Source organism: Macaca thibetana, chromosome 2, assembly GCF_024542745.1.
Source record: "Macaca thibetana thibetana isolate TM-01 chromosome 2, ASM2454274v1, whole genome shotgun sequence".
NCBI lineage: Eukaryota > Metazoa > Chordata > Mammalia > Primates > Cercopithecidae > Macaca > Macaca thibetana.
The window spans coordinates 10,547,229-10,562,078 of NC_065579.1; the positions used below are offsets into that span (position 1 = coordinate 10,547,229).

A 14,850-nucleotide genomic window follows, 5' to 3' on the forward strand; every position below is an offset into this window, starting at 1 on the left:
CAGACGTGTATTTCTCAGCCTGAGTGCATGTGGGCTTTTTGGTGTCTGCTGGGTGATTGGCAGACATCTGCAGACTCAGAAGCTTTATGAATGGTTAGTAGCCAAGCAAACCTCTATCCCTGCAGAGGTGCTCTGTCCCAAGAGCCCTGTGGTAGAACTCAGCCACCTCCTCCAGTGTGACTTGGGACAAGTACTTTCCCTCTGGGTCCCCCTTCCAACCTGTTCATGAGAGTGAACTACACCATTTATGATTCCCTGATTCAGATGCAAGTTCACCTAGCTTGCTTTGGCACCTAGTTTTATTTTACCTCAAAAAACCCCAAGGATCAAGTTTGACCTGAGAATAGTGAGGACAAGTGTGGTTCTGGTCACTGGCCCAGAGGAGAAGCCTGCACACCCCGCTTCCTGTTCCTGGGTGGCAGTGGGGAGGGCATGTGGAGTTGAGCCTGTCCCCAGGGCCGTGGGCCCACTTGTTGGGCAGTCGTGTCCCTTGGCAATGCCTTTGCAGCAGGCTCCGAGCACGTGCTGGGAAGCTATGGGAGTTGACCACGCAGCGCCCCACAGAGAGCCTCCGAAAGGCACAGCACCCTCTGCCAGCTGCGTGGCCTTTCAGCTCAGGTTTCCTTTGAAAATGACTTGAAAGGACTTGCCAGCTCGAGGCCTCAACTCACCCTGCTCTTTGAAAAGGGAGAAAATGATCCCTCTGCTCCCATAGAAACTTGGCAGAAGAACTTACAAAGCAGACAGCTTCAGGAATGACAATTCACAGGCCTCAGGGAAGCTGGCCCCACGGTCCCTTTGCTCCCAGAGTACCTCCAAGTTTGTTTGCATTTCATTACTGTTTAATAGAGAGATGGAGGGGCGAGGGCAGATAGCGTGGGTGGCCATTTAAACAAAAGGGAAGATCAAAGAGTGAGTGACTGGAGCCAATTGACAATCAATAATAACTAAAAAGAAAAGTCTCTGAGCAGATAAGCCAGGGCAAAGGGAATATAAAATGTTTACTAAAAAGCGTGACGTAAATGCAACTTTTCACCAATACATGGAATATGCGTGATGTTCTACACTGTGGGATTTTTAGAGGATAGGTTTCTGAGGACCAGGGTGATGAGGATGTGTAAGGCGTAATCCCAGAGAAGCAGGGTGGTTAGAACTATGCAGAGCTATTTAGGAGTTGGAAGGGATGGAGTGGTCCTATCACCTAGCTCGGATCTTGCATCTGACCCATGAAAAGATTGAGGCAGGAGGCGTGAAGGCACTTTCCTATTGCCACCCAGAGCCTGGGGTGGGGAGTGGAGAACAGGCTCCTGCTCCTTACACAACCCTAAGGGAAGGACAACCAGAGGCCAATGTTCCATTTTACTTTTTAATATTTATTTATTTATTATTATTTTATTTTTCTTAGAGATGGAGTCTTGCTCTGTCACCCAGGCTGGGGGGCAATGGCATGATCATAGCTCACTTGAACTCCTGAGCTCAAGCAATCCTCCTGCCTCAGCCTCCAGAGTAGCTGGGACTACAGGGGCACGCCACCATGCCTGGTTACACGTGTTCTGTTTTAAATATGGGGAAATGGAGGCAGGAACTAGTCCGAGGTCACACAGCTGAAAGTGTCCAGGTAGGCTGAGTTCACATGATGGTTGTCAGTAGAACTTTAATTGGTTCAATTCAATCGTTAGGCTTCAGGCTTCTTGCAGAAATGAGCTATTCCCTTTGGAATCTGGGTTTCTATTTTCTCTCTCTGTCTCACTCATAGTAATAATTAATAATAAGTTTGGTCGCAGGGGCTTACCCCTGTAATCCCAGCACTTTGGAAGGCCAAGGCAGGCAGATCACTCGAGGTCAGAAGTTCGAGACCAGCGTGGCCAACATGGTGAAACTCCGTCTCTACTAAGAATACAACAATTAGCCAGGCGTGGTAGTGCAAGCCTGTAATCCCAGCTACTAGGGAGGCTGAGGCAGGAGAATAGCTTGAACCCAGGGGGTGGAGTTTGCAATGAGCCAAGATTGTGCCACTGCACCCCAGTCTGGGCGACAGAGTGAGACGCTGTCTCAAAAAAATTTAATAAAAATAATAAGCTGTCTTGTGTTCTACCAGAGACGTGCGTTGGTAAGCACTAAGAGAATTAGAATGAGGAAGAGAAGCAGAGAAAAGCTGAACCTTGAAGAGTACTTGGGGCCTCATTAACGGCAGAGTTCCAGAACTAGGATGACCTTTCAGAATCTAGTTTTATGAAGCTTATAATTGTGTGGGGGTTTCTAGTCTTAGATTTCTAGGATAATCCATCCCTCTTATAACCACTTTATAGTGGGGTCACTGCCTCCATTTCTACACCACTGCCATTACTTGGACTGGCCTGTATGAGCCTATTTCCTGGAACCAAAAGAGCATAATTTACACACAGATAGCCACGCTTCTGGGGTGTTTGTCATTAGAAGGACCCTTACACTTCTTTGACTAGGCCCAAGCTTCTCTATAGCGGAGGCCAAGGCATGCTGTAATCCCTCCAAGGTAGGAAACAAGATGTCATTTGCCCAAAATACTGTACCCAGTTGGAAAGGCAATGTTCCTCCCCCGCCCAGAGCAGAGACAGGAGGCTTCCAAAGGGTACACAGAAGCCCAGCCCTACCGTGGGCATGCTCCCCATCACATGACCTACAGCATCCAGAGCCTGCCTCCAGAGAGGAGAACGCTTCAGCATTCACTAAGAAAGTGGCCTTCTCTTGTTCTCTATGACTCATGGGAGAAAAAAAGAAAAAAATAATAACATAAAAAAGTGGCCTTCCAGAAAGACAGATGCCCAGGCAGGAGGACTTTGGAGTCTAGGAAAGGGACCTAGTGGGGTTTACAGCTCCTGAGTACTATATTGCTCCCAAACCTTTGGGGTCTAGCCCCTTATTAAATGAGGCTGATTCATTTAACCCCAGATGACAGCTGCTCAACATATCTAAGAGATGAGTTTCCTGGGTCTTTCTTTCCTTTTAGGACCCCAAGAAGGCAGGCTGGGTATGTAAATACATATGGAGTTGGGATCACAGAATATTGTAACTGGAGAGAGCTCAGTGATAATAATTTCTTCCATAGGGAAGGACCAGGCCTGAAAGGAAAGGTGACATGCTTGAGGTCACACCAAGAATTCTTATCAAACATCACCTGACTCCCAGTGAGGTTTGTAATGTGGTTCCAGCCCTTAAAGGGTTTGTAGTCAAAATCACAAAACAAACCATGGACATATATGGAAGGAAAATTACAAGGAAACGCCAAAATATATAAAACTATGGCTAATAAATGATGGTCCTCAGTGAGAACATATGGGCACAGGGAGGGGAACATCAAACTCCGGGGCCTGTCGGGGAGCTGGGGTCTAGGGGAGGGATAGCATTAGGAGAAATACTTAATGTAGATGACGGGTTGATGGGTGCAGCAAACCACCACAGCACAAGTATACCCATATAACAAACCTGCACATTCTGCATATGTATCCCAGAACTCAAAGTATAATTTACAAAAATGATGTTTCTATGGATTCAGCATATCTTGAGAAGGGGCATGTTCAGAATGGCAAATTGTTCTTTCAGGGCAGTACAAGGTGGACAGCCTTGTTGAGCTGCTGGCCCATGGAGAGGCACTCTCAGGGTTTTCACGTGTCTCCCACTTGTTCTGTGGAACTTCAGTGCCTCCTTCCATCTGGACAGAGCTGTCCTTCGATGTCACCAGTAGGAGTCACCTCTAGAGGTGTATTAGTTTGCCAAGGCTGCTGAAACAAAGCACCACAAACTGAAATGGCTTAAACAATAGAATGTTATTCCCTCATGGTTCTGAAGGTTGGAAGCCCGAGATCAAGGTGTTGCCACTGTTGGTTTCTTTTGAGGGCTGTAAGGAAGAATTTGTTCCAGAGAAGAATCTGTTTCAGACTTCTCTCCTAGCTTCTGGTCATTTCCTGGCAATCTAGCACTCTTGGCTCGTAGAAGTATCACCTCGATCTTTTCATCTTCACATGGTGTTTCTGTGTTTGTGTCTCTGTATCCAAAGTTCTTCCCTTTTTATGAGGTCATCACTTGAGTTAGATTAAGGCCCACTCTAATGACCTCAACTTAACTAATTATATGTGCAATGACCCTGTTTCCAAATAAGGTCACATTCTAAGGTACTAGAAGTTAGGACTTCAACATATGAATTTTGTGGGGACATGATACAACTCAACAGAGGCTGTTTATGGGAAGAAAGATGAGGAAAAAGGCTCTCAGAAAAGGTACCACCCCAGCTTCTTGTTTGCACTTTCTTCTAGCTGTCAAAGACTCAGGGAGTTGAGATTTGGAAAGCCTTCTCATTGCCAGCAGGCTTTACATTCACGGTCTCAATTACCCTCATGACAACTCACTGAAGTGGGTTTCTCTTATCTCTTACAGATGAGGTGAATGGGGAACAAGAAGGTCATGGCACTTGGCTAAGATCAGGCAATACGTCTCCTCTTCTTTCTTTAGTTAGTTTTGTCTTTTATGTCACTGGTGGGTCTCTGTCCAAAAGAGCACGACAGAACAAAATAATTGTGCTCCGTGAACTACATTTTGATCGTGCAGATGGGAGAAAACTCTAGATCCAGGTAGGTCTTTATGAAATAGGAATCACCAAGAACTTACATACCAGACCATCATGGGCTTGATAAAAACTCCTTAACAAGAACTGAAGACTTTAACATTATTATAGTTAATCATGTCTTAAATAATCATGGAATATTTGAGCTTACCCCACTAATGGTCTCATCCAGCAGTTCTGGACCATAGGGAGCTTTCAGACCTTCTGCTGCCTGCTCTCCAGGTGATTCTGACTTAGAACCAGGAGTGAGAATTCTGATCAAATCCAACTCTACCATAAAGGAAAGGAAGCCAAGTGACATTAAGCAAAGAAATTCTATGAGGACTAGGGCACAGCTCCCCCAAAGCCTATGTCAGTATTAGTTCCTCGGAAATAATACTCCCATGATTTCCTATTTCCAGAAACCTTAGTGCTGCCACTAAATGGTTGCCTTCTTCATATACATTCATATGTCTGATTACTTCTTTGGCACAACCCTGGAGGGGGGAACCTTGTATCAATGAACAGGAATTATAAACAGGAAGAACTCAGCCTGATAGAATAAAGGATGTCCTGCTATCTAAAGGTGGAACGGGCTTTGAATGAGCATCCGAACTCATCACTGAAGGCGATTTAAGTTCAAGATGCGTGGTGAGTTGTCAGCAATCTTGGCTTACAGGGAGGGCTGGATTAAATGACTCTAAGGTCCCTTTCAAACTTGAGACTATACAAGATCCTATCCCATTTAGAAACTGATTTTGATCATGGCGAGGGATTCAGATTGTGTGTTTCCTCCTAGGAGTCTCAGGACGGAAGGGCCATGGAGGTCTGGGGGCCATTTGCGGAGGAGTGGATGGTTCCTGTAACCTGAACTGACCTGCACTCCAGGGACCAAGTTGTGTCTGTCTTTGTTTTTTTGTTGGTTTGTGTGTTCTTTTTTTCCTAACGTACAGGCTTACAGTTTCATACATATCATTTTCTGATAGTGAGGCTATAACCTCATATCCCATCATTTCTACCTGGTGCACCCTATTCTTCAGTCACATGGAGAAGCTCACCATTTCCCAAACCTGGGAGGCTTCAGTGTCTTTGCAAACACCAAGACCCCTGCCTAGCAAGTCTCTTTGCTCCATTTACCCTCCCTTCAGTCCCTCTCTTCTTCCAGACTGTGAATTTCTTCAGCCTGAGCAACTGTGAGCATCTGTACAAGTTTGTCGAGTGACGAAGTAAAGGAGTGAGTGCCTGATTACCGGTTCCTGTTGGTCCCTGCTTTCTCTGAGGCTGTTCTACTGGTGCAGTCTAGCAAATAGCCACAAGGTGGCAGGGTAGACTAAGTCGTGAAGGCTGCAAGTGCCACTTTTTCTGGCTCCAGGGAAGTAGGAAGGTATAAATGGGACCAGTGCTATTTTTTGAGTTGATTTCCTATGCCTTTGTACCTATTCTCTTTCTAAATCCTTTTCGTCATCTCAGCAGAGCCATTCAACAGAATTGACTGGGGGGCTCTGGCCCCCAAATCTTTCTTTCGGAGATCTACTTGAATGTGTGTAAAATTCCACTCTGAATCATTCCTTTGGGGATCAAGAATTTCCAGTTCTTCTTGAAAATGTAAGGGGTTATATCTCAATTCTTGGGCAAAAGAGGTCAATTCCTAGTAGAACTGTGGAGAGAGGCAGGGGTTTATGATATGACACTAATCTAGTGTCTAGTATAACAAAACTTTACAAATCACAAAAGCCTTTCATCTCCAAGGGTTCACTTAATCCTCACCACAGTCTCGCCGGTTAAGGAAGCAAGATCTCCCATTTGGCAGATGACAAAACTGAGGTTCGGAGAGGAGGGCCTAAGAACATCTGGCTAGTGGGTGAGGGCTGGGAACAGACCACTTGCCTTCTGACTTGCTGTCAGACACTCAGCTAGTACAGGCAGTAACTTTGTGTGTCAGTGGGTGAATTAACAAAAAGGTACACCTATCTTTGTGAGGCAGGAGAATAGGGTCTGGAGACAGAGAACCTAAGGCCAATTTGCACTGGTTTCCTAGAACTGAATGAAAAGGAAAATCCTGGACCGGGCGCGGTGGCTCAAGCCTGTAATCCTAGCACTTTGGGAGCCCGAGACGGGCGGATCACGAGGTCAGGAGATCGAGACCATCCTGGCTAATACGGTGAAACACCGTCTCTACTAAAAAAAATACAAAACACTAGCCAGGCGAGGTGGCGGGCGCCTGTAGTCCCAGCTACTCGGGAGGCTGGGGCAGGAGAATGGCGTGAACCTGGGAGGCGGAGCTTGCAGGGAGCTGAGATCGCGCCACTGCACTCCAGCCTGGGCCACAGAGACTCCATCTCAAAAAAAAAAAAAAAAAAGGGAAACCCCCCCCCCCACCTCTTCACACCCAAGTAACAAAAGGATCAGAGGCTACTCCCTTTGCAACCTGCTCCCCCAACCCCTCCTGCTTTTCTGCCTTGCAGATTAAAAATGAAAGTACGTCTGATTGGTCCCCTCCTGCAACCAATCAGACTGATTGTAGGCCTACTCTTCACTTGCATAGGAGTGTAACTTTGTAACTTCACTTCAGCCTCCGATTGGTCACCTCCCATGAGCAATCAGATTGATTGTGAGCCACTACTTTATTTACATAGGGTGTGAATCAAGTAACCAATGGGAAGCCTCTAGAGGGGTATTTAAAGCCCAGAAAATTCTGTAACCAGCGTTCCTGAGGTGCTTGCTCAAGCTTAGTGCTGCTTTGTGGAGTGTACTTTCGTTTCAGTAAATCTATGCTCTCTTTGCTTTATTCTTTCATAACTTTGTATGTTTTGTCCATTTCTTTGTTCAAAATGCCAAGAACCTGGACACCCTCCTCTGGTAACGTTTGTCTATCCCTGAGCACAGCTTTTTCAACTCACAACAGTGTAAGAAGAAAATTTAGGCTTTTAGGGTTGGTATTCTCTTAGGGTCGAAATTGTAAATTCTGGGCATGGACAGAGAGGAAGCCACCGGGACATGCCATGGCGCTCACCACCTGCATCACAGTGTAGGCCGGTGTCCCTGGACGGCTGGTGCCTAGGCTGTGGGCTGGGTGCATCTCAATCCCCTCCCGGTTCCCCTTCAGTACTGAGGGCCTGAGGAGGTGCCCCTTAAGCATTGTTCTCCTGATGACACTCAGTGACTCTGGGTAGTTGTGGGTGGGAGACAGCATCAAATCTCTGCTGTCCTAGGCCCTGCCACAGTGAGACCCAGAGCAAACAGCTTTCGCCTTGATTGAAGACCAGGTTCTGCTTTTGATCAGCTACCATCCCTGGGCCTCAGCTTCTGACTGCAAATGCGAAGACAATATGGGATAATCTTCAAGACCCCTTTTGGAAACAGTGACAAGGACTTTTCTGGTCAAAGTAACTGAGTGATGGAGGTAGGCGACTGGTCTCACTAGGGGCGTTCTGGGAATATAAACCATTCGTTGAGGCCACAGAGTTCTAGTTGCTGGGGGCCAGCCCATTCTCATCTATTGTTCCCAAGTTTTCCTGCATCCACGAGACCAACACGCATGGATTCGGGACTTAGGGTTTTCTTATTCATACCTCCCGATATTCTCACAATTCAAACGGAGCGAACAAAATGACACTAGTTATCAGAAATTCTAATTCATTTTTCAACTCACAAAGGGCTCAAAGTTCCTCTACGTGTAACAATATGGAACTTGGCTGAGATACACTTTGTCTTTTTTAAAATAGTATCTATTGTTCTGAATTTAATTTCAAAATTAGTATGTGTTAAATATACATAAAAACTTGAAAAACAGCTATGACAAAAAGTAGTAACATTTATTAGACCTTCACCATATGCCAGGAGCATTTAGAAGTTTTTTAAATTTTTAAATAGCTATGGATTCACAAAAAGTTACAAAAAATAGTGTCGAGAAGTCCTGTGTACCCTTCTCCAAGTTTCCCTCAATGGTAAGGTACTTACCTAACGATAGCACAATATCCAAACCAGGAAGTTGACACAGTGGGTATAATCCACAGACCACCTTCAGACTTAACTCATTTTTACGTGCACTCGTGTGTATGTGTGTGTGCGTATGTGTGCGTGTGTGTTTCTATGCAATTTTGTTGGATTTGTAGATTCACGTAGGCACCACCCCAATCAAGATATACAACGGTACTATCACACCGAAGACAATTTGTGCTACCTTTTTATCGTCATCCTGTTTCCCTCCCTTCATCTCTAACCTCTGGCAACCTCTGATCTGTTCTCTACCTCTATAACTTTGTTTTTTTGAGAATGTTCTATAAATGGAATGTATAATGTAAGTAGAAAAATAATATTAAATAACATTTATCGAGCACTCACTATGTGCCAAGAACTGTTTTTGGTTCTGTGCAAGTATGAGCTTATTTGATCCTCTCCGGAACTTTAATATATATATTAAAATATAAATATTATAAAATAATTATATTTTATACATATAAAATATTTATATTTATTTTAAAAATAAAAATAGTCTGTTTTATTTTTCTTACTTTACCGATGTGGAGACTGAGATCATCACCCAATTTTATGCAGCCAGTCATTGGCAGAGCTGAGAGGAAAATCTAGATCTGGCTCTAGAGTCTGAGGTTGTAATTAACATATTATCTCTCTAAATTGATTCAGCATAAACGTTTAAAAATTAAATACAGAAAATCATAATTAAGAAAGATCAACAGTTGCCTTAGAAAACTTCAATGTATTGGTGCCATACAGACCACATTCTCTGAGAACAGTGCCGTGAAGTTAGAAATCAACAATAAAAAGGGAACTGGGAAAAATTCCACTTGTTTATACATTTTTTAAAAAATTCCCTCGAAACAACTCATGAGTCAGACAAGGAAAGCTGAGAGTTTCCTTCTAACAGAAGAGCAGTGGGTTCCCTAAAGGCATAGTGCACGGTGCAGGTGTCGATTGCTTCAAGGCTGAAAAAAAAATAAAGGTAATACCATCTCTGCCCCAGACTGAATCCATGAGGGCAGGGACCATGTTTCAGTCATACCAGTAGCCTCAGAGCCTCACCTGACAAGGTGTTAATAGATGCTTACCGAATGCATTTAAAAATAGACTCCCCTGGACACTGCCTATATTCCTTGGATCCTAAAGTGCAGGCCAAGCTGGAAGACTCTTTGAGCCATTGGAAGCAAAAGCACACCAAAACCAGGATAGAGATGCACAGAAACAGCAAAAGGGGTGGCTACGCGTATTAGGAGCAGTGAGCGCACTTTGCTTCACATGGTGCTTTTAGACATCCAAAATCGAAGCAGAGAATGGGGTTTTAGAGGTCAGCACCTTTGAAATTTCTAATTCGGCATCTAGAAAATTGATGCTCAGGATACTCAACTGATTTATCTAGGGTTATTACAAGTTTGAGATAAGAACCTGGGTCTCCTGACTCCCCATAGAGAGCTTTGTGCCAACAGTGGACCCTTGACATTGCCAGAGAATCTTTGCCTACGCTTTCAGGAATCCTCCAGTCGAAAACCCAGAAATATTTGCAAAGGTTTTTGGGCTTTTTCTGAAATCCCATTTAGAGAGAATCATGGTGTATTAGTCAGCGTTGTCCAGATAAACGGAATTGATAGGATCTATATGTGGGGTGTGTGTGTGTGTATGTGTGTATGTGTATTTGTATGGTTCTCCATATATTTAGGTAATATATACACATATGTATATGTATATTGTATACACGCACGTATATATGTATATATAAACCTAAATATATGGAGAACCATACATATCGTATGGTTCCCAGGTTCTTCAGAGAAACAGAACCAATAAGATAGATGTTTATGTGTGTGTGCTTGTATAGGATATACACATACACCCACATATAATATATGTATTATATAAATTGTGTGTGTGGATATTTAGGAAGACATTTATTATGAGGAATTGGCTCATGTGATTATGGAGGCTGAAAAGTCCCACAGTCTTGCCAGCTGCAAGCCGAAGACCCAGGAAAGCCACAGACATAGTTTGAAGGCCTGACAGCCAGAGAGCTAATCTTGTAGATTCTAGCCTGAGTCTCAAGGCCTGAGAACCAGGAGTTGAGGGTAGGAGGAGATCAATGTCTCAGCTCAAAAGTCAGGCAGAGAGTGAATTCAACTTTCCTGCATTGCCTTTTCGTTCTATTGAGGCCCTTAATGGATTGGATGATGCCCATCCACGCAGGGAGGGCCATCTGCTTTCCTCAATTCACCGGTTCAAATGGCTGATTTCTTCCAAAAACACCCTTACAGACACATCCAGAAATCGTGTCTGAGCAGATACTTGAGCACCCCTTGGCCAAGTGAAGTTGACATAAAATTATTCATCACGCACATGTTGCCAGTGCATGTCCTCACATCATGTTAACATTTTTTCAACTTTTAATGATGGTTCCTCCCTCTTTAGATAAACATTTTCACACAGAGACAGTATGTATGTATGTATGTATGTATGTATGTATGTATGTATGTATTTTGAGACAGAGTCTCATACTGTCACCCAGGCTGGAGTGCAATGGTGTGATCTCGGCTCACTGCAACCTCCGCCTCCCGGGTTCACACAATTCTTCTGCCTCAGCCTCCTGAGTAACTGGGGTTACAAGTGTGCACCACCATGCCTGGCCGATTTTTTGTATTTTTAGTAGAGATGGGATTTCACTATATTGGCCAGACTGGTCTTGAACTCCTGACTTCGTAATCTGCCCACCTCGGCCTCCCAAAGTGCTGGCATTACAGGCGTGCCCACCAGAGACAGTATTTTAATAAATTCCCAAGGTACTGCCTGTGCAGTGGAACATGCAAGCCACGGTGAGGTGCTGATGCCGGTTTCAGATAGTGCTCAGCTAACAGAGGCTCACAAACAAGCTTCGAATCTATGTCTTACAAGCCATTGTGCACCAAACTTGGAAGATGTCAATGCCATGTAACTTTTTTAAACATTAGAGATCCTATAAAACACTGCAATGTTTTAAAAATCAAATGCATTTTTTAATCAAATAAATTCTAAATGTTTAACAATAGTAACTTGGAAAAAGTAGTTTAACAATAGTAACTTGGAAAAAAATAGTAACTTGGAAAAAACGAATGGCAGGGAAAGGTGGGGTGAAGAGGATATGGAACTTTCATTTAATAGTTAATATATTTTTGTATCATTTGACATTTTACAGTGAGTTTATTACTTTAAAAACTGTGCCTAGGTTCTACTCCTGGGAAGACAGGAAAAAAAAAAACACAACAAAAAACTGGACCTACGGAATAGCTTAGTGGATAAATATGCATAGTCAGTAAGCCAGATTGTGTGAGTCCAAATCCCGGAACTGTCACTTATTAACTATATGACCACTAGTAAATCACTCAACCTTTCTGAGTCTCGGTTTCCTCTTATCTAAACAGGGAAAATAATTATAGTATCCACCTCATAGGGTTATTGTGTGTGCTTAAATGAATTAATATACATAAAGTACTTAGAAAAACTCATAGTGCATAGTGAGGACTTTATCACCATTACCTTTTATTATAATTAAGGTATATTAAATTAAGGTCCACTCCTGCAACTAGTATTTAAGATGAGAAACTAGTCTGCTGTTTTTTTGCCCAGCTTCTGATGCCTCAAGAATCAGCTTGAAACTTTTGCTATTTCTTGCATCATACAAATTCTCTGGATAGAATGAGTTTGGTGTTGCCCATGACCAGCTTCCATCAATGGGTCCCCTTGGACATTCAAACCATTTTGGACTGAATCTTAAGAGTTTCTTCACCCACTCAGACTTCACTTAATTGCCTTTCAGGGCATGACACAGATTAAGTTACTGTTATGGCACCTGCACCAACAGTTGCTACTTTGTCATCACAGAGTTTACTCTTCACTGTAAATTATTTTCAAACTCCTTCTTTCCCCCTGCCTACCAGCATAAATCCACATTAAGATTTTTCTGTCTTCCTATAGCATGAAAAATCTAGGTAGGAGACTTAAGGCAATTTGGTAGATATAGCCCCTGGGTGTCTGTGTTCATTTGTGACATGCTGATGTACTACTGGAGACTACAAACATCAGTGTATCTATTTCTTGTTCACATGTACCTTCATTGGGGGAAAATAGTCCATAGAAGCTTTATTGACAATAAAAATTCATTAAAAATTTAATATTCCAATTCTATTAATTACTTTTCAATATAAAACATTGTAAACTATTTTTCCATCTTCTCATGACACTTAATCCAGTGGGCTTCAATTGGGAGTGTACAAAAGAGTATTCAATGGAGTGTTCTCGCTAGAGAGCACTTTTGGATAACGGAGTGAAGGTCCTTTTCACACCTCCTACAGAGGGATCTAGATTTGCAAAGAGCTAAGCGGATTAGAATTCACGGCAAGTGTGTCATGGAAACAGCATTTTTAGACACCAGCCAATTTATGGGGAAAAGGGAGAGAGAGCAATGTGCTTAAATAGCACGTTGTTGATATGCAAATACGATCATGTAGTTCAGGCCTAAAACGATTTAGTAATTTCACATCCCCTCTAAGGCAAAATCTTACTTTTCCCAGGACATTAAAAACTCCTTCATAATCCAGGTCCCACATATCTCTCAGGCCTCAACTTCCATCACTCTTCTGTGTGACCCAGATGTCCTAAATGATACGGAGTTTCAAGAATGATTCTGTATCACTTCATTTTCTAAGTCTTTGCCCATGCTTTCCCCTCCTTAGGGAAAAGCACCCCTTTAAAAAATTTTATTTAGTTGCCAATTGCTCATCCTGTAAGGGTTTGTTCACATAACACTTCTTCTGTGGAAGCCTTATTGACTTCCCTACCTGCTGTGATAACGCATGTTTTCCAAAGACCGTCACAACGGTACCTCCCGACTTGCATCTTTTTCTTACAACATAGCTTTGACCTTCCTCCTCTCCAAATGTGGGGTCTATGTTCCTTTACCTTGAATCTGGGCAATGGTGAAAGTGTTGCTCTGTGACTTTTGAGGGTAGCTCATGAAAGGAGGCACAGCTTCTGCCTGATTCTTTGGGGACACCAGCCCTTGGAACTCCACCAGCATCCTGTGAGGAAGCCCAGGCTCCATAGAAAGGCCATGTGTAGATGTTTTGGCCCATAGCCCTAGCTGTGGTCCCGTATCACAGGCAGCATCAACCTCCAGACATAGGAATGAATGAGCTTTGATATAATTTTTCCAAGAAGACCTAGTTTGCTGCTGTTGTTTTAATTGGAGAACGGTATTAGGAACCCAGATGTGCATGGTAGGTGTGTTCATTGTTACTGGGGCGGATCATGTTTAAAGAAATACTCACTCTGGCCAGGCTCAGTGGCTCACGCCTGTAATCCCAGCACTTGGGGAGGCCAACGTGGGTGGATCACAACGTCAGGAGTTCGAGACCAGCCTGGCCAACATGGCGAAACCCCATCTTTACTAAAAATACAAAAATTAGCCAGGTGTGGTGGTGCGCATCTGTGATCCCAGCTGCTCAGGAGGCTGAGGCAGGAGAATCACTTGAACTCAGGAGGTGGAGGTTGCAGTGAGCTGAGATCATGCCATTGCACTCCAGTTTGTGTGACATAGTAAGAGTCTGTCCCAAGAACAAAGAAAAAAAGAAAAGAAATATTCAGTCTGTGTGAGATGAAGTGAGGCATGCATTGGTACTTCATGTGCTCCCACTCTATATCCAAATTTAACTATAATTGTTAGATGTTCTGGCTTGTAGTTGTGGCCATTTTCTTGTTTCACTAACAATGGATCTTTCTCTTTTAAAATTATTTTTATTCTTGTCAGTGGATTTTCTTGCAGCGTTCTCTCTTTCCAAGCTTGTCTTACATTCACCTTGGGACTTTGCAAGAAACGTAGCTTTCTAACTATAGCGTCTATCAGCATGTATCAAGAAAGCTCAAACTTCCTGAGAAATATACAGATCTGCATCTCATATGCTTTGTTTTACATCTCATGTAAAACGTCTTCGTTTAACATCTTTGTTTTACATCTCGTGTAAGATCTGCAACTCATATGCTTTGTTTTACTATTAAACCTGCCTGCCTTATCCTTGGGAGTGAGAAACATTTTTATAGTGTGTAGATCTGCTCTTTCCAATTGCTTGACAACTGGGGAAATGAATTGAAGTGTTTCTAGCATATTTAACTTAACTCTAAGCAAAGCCTGATCATTTTGGGCCAGTGACTCCTATCGACTGCGTATCTTCTGATTCCAATGTCAGAGTTAAGTGTCTGTTTAAATCTTTACTGGGGGCTTTTAACTGCCTGTTTAT

The 14,850-nt window shown here is 43.2% G+C and overlaps 1 protein-coding gene and 1 long non-coding RNA gene across 16 annotated transcripts in view; one reads left to right on the forward strand and one right to left on the reverse strand.

Annotated features, from left to right (window-relative positions):
- SST (somatostatin) overlaps positions 1-14,850 on the forward strand; it is a 1,150,223-nt gene that overhangs the window by 1,098,875 nt on the left and 36,498 nt on the right. The gene's annotated exons all lie outside the window — the stretch shown is intronic.
- Positions 1-14,850, reverse strand: part of LOC126948047 (uncharacterized) — a 29,946-nt gene that overhangs the window by 11,501 nt on the left and 3,595 nt on the right. Inside the window, exon 2 of the long non-coding RNA XR_007723322.1 lies at positions 4,749-4,867. This is a non-coding gene — a long non-coding RNA (uncharacterized LOC126948047). The remainder of the gene's footprint in view (positions 1-4,748; positions 4,868-14,850) is intronic.